Source organism: Tasmannia lanceolata, unplaced genomic scaffold (genome assembly GCF_043159265.1).
Source record: "Tasmannia lanceolata isolate RefF3 unplaced genomic scaffold, GAP_Taslan_0.1 ptg001339l, whole genome shotgun sequence".
Classification (NCBI taxonomy): domain Eukaryota; kingdom Viridiplantae; phylum Streptophyta; class Magnoliopsida; order Canellales; family Winteraceae; genus Tasmannia; species Tasmannia lanceolata.
The window spans coordinates 5,001-7,500 of NW_027519999.1; positions in this window are offsets into that span (position 1 = coordinate 5,001).

A 2,500-nucleotide genomic window follows, 5' to 3' on the forward strand; every position below is an offset into this window, starting at 1 on the left:
GCGCAAGGCTTGTGTGCAAGGCTACTGCGATGGGCCAGTGCCCAAGGCTTGTGAGCAAGGCTTGTATGCATGGCTTGTGTGCAAGGCTAGCGTCCAAGGCTTGTGCGCATGGCTTGTGCGCAAGGCTTGTGTCCAAGGCTTTTGTGCAAGGCTCGTGCGCAAGGCTAGTGTGCAAGGCTTGTGCGCATTGGCAGGTAGCCCACCAGCATGCACGATCCAAATGCCACTCACGCGACAACACGGTGCCAAGCCGGGCATGGTGTGCACTCAAAACCAATCAACGGACAGAGGTCATGCGTCATGGGGGGGATCTAGCAAGGCCATGGGGAAGGTCATGGAGGACCTTGGAAGCAAGCGCAAGACGAGAGCGAATCGAACAAGGGGCCAGGACGGGGCCTTGTGCCCATGGTCTTCGCAAGACAGCGTCCAAGGCACCCGAAAGCCCAAGGGAACCCAAACCCGGCCGACACTTGCAATCGCACATGCTCTCTGCAACACACCATCAATGCCGCCCAACGGGGCCAGCACGAGCAGTCCTCCGCGGTCCCCTGGCCCTGCGCACGTTTGTCTTCGAAACCGAGCATCAATGCCACAGAAAGTGCCGGGGCGCCAGCTGGAGCCATCATCCGCGTTGCCATGGCTCGCTTGGCCTTGGCTTGCCAGGCCCCGACACGAGCAATCGCGCATTTTCTTTGCAACCGACCATCAATGCCGCCCAACGGGGCCAGCACGAGCAGTCATCCGCGGTCCCCTGGCCCTGCGCTCGTTTGTCTTTGAAACCGAGCATCAATGCCACAGAAAGTGCCGGGGCGCCAGCTGGAGCCATCATCCGACGTGCCATGGCTCTGGTCCCATGGTCTTCGCAACCGAGCATTCGTGACACCCGCGGGGCCAGGACACCAACCCTTCCGACACGAGCATTCGCGCATGTTCTTTGGCCACACAACGGCGCCAGCACGAGCAAAATCATCCGCGGTGCGGTGGCCTTGCACGGCCTTTTGTCTTTGGAACCAACCATCAGTGCCACGGGAAGTGCCGGAGTCCCGGCATCCGCGGTGCCAAGTCATTGCGCCCTTGGTCTCTGCAGCGGGGCATGCCGGGCACTCCCAACCATTGCAAGCAAGCAAGCAAGCAAGAAAGAAAGTAAGTAAGTAAGTAAGTATTACATATAGGGGCGGGACATGCGGGGAGATCTGCGAAACGTGCATTACGGGGCACACGCGTACCTACCGGGGCATACCGACCCCTATTGGGGCACACGTGTGCATATCGGGGCATACCGGGCCTATCAGGGCATACCGGGCCTATCGGGGCACACGCGTACATACCGGGGCATACCGAGCCCTACTGGGGCACACGTGCGCATATCGGGGCGTACCAAGCCTATCGGGGCATACGCATGTATCCCAAGGCATACCGAGTCTATCCGGGCATACGCGTTCATACCGGGGCGTAACGGGCCTATCGGGGCATACTTGGGCATATCCGGGCAAAAAATGCCCAAAACTTGCGCAACCTTGGCAACCGTGGTCCATTCCTCTCTATATGCCTAGCCTTGCCAACCGTGGTCCATTCCTCACTATATGCCATGGCCTTGTGCCCATGGTCTTCCCAAGACAGCGTCCAAGGCCCCCGGAAGGCCAAGGGAGCCCAACCCAGCAATGCCCTGCTATGGCAAGCCAAGGCCAAGCATTCCGGTGCCTATCCGGGCAAAAATGCGATTCCTCTCTATATGCCTAGCCTTGGCAACCGTGGTCCATTCCCCACCATATGCCATGGCCTTGTGCCCATGGTCTTCCCAAGACAGTGTCCAAGGCGCCCGGAAGGCCAAGGGAGCCCAACCCAGCAATGCCCTGCTTTGGCAAGCCAAGGCCAAGCATTCCGGTGCCTAACCTTGGCAACCGTGGTCCTTTCCTCACCATATGCCATGGCCTTGTGCCCATGGTCTTCGCAAGACATCGTCCAAGGCGCCCAAAAGGCCAAGGGAGCCCAACCCAGCAATGCCCTGCTAGGGCAAGCCAAGGCCAAGCATTCCGGTGCCTAACCTTGGCAACCGTGGTCCTTTCCTCACCATATGCCATGGCCTTGTGCCCATGGTCTTCGCAAGACATCGTCCAAGGCGCCCAAAAGGCCAAGGGAGCCCAACCCAGCAATGCCTTGCTAGGACAAGCCAAGGCCAAGCATTCCGGTGCCTATCCGGGCAAAAACGCCCAAAGCATGCCCATTCCTTAGCCTATCCAGGCAAAAACGCCCAAAATCTGCACATTCTAGTGCCTATCCGGGCAAAAACGCCCACCAGCATGCCACCCTCCTATAGGGTTTGCGCAACCAACCAGCCTAACCACCAGTGGCAACCAAAGGTGCTGTTAGCGACGACTTCTGAAGACGCAACGAGACGCGACGTGTTTGCGCCCAGACGCGACGAGACGATGCGGGATCTGCGCCCAAGAATGCCTAGACCCGTCGACTTGATGCGGGATCAGCTCGCCCAAGCATGCCT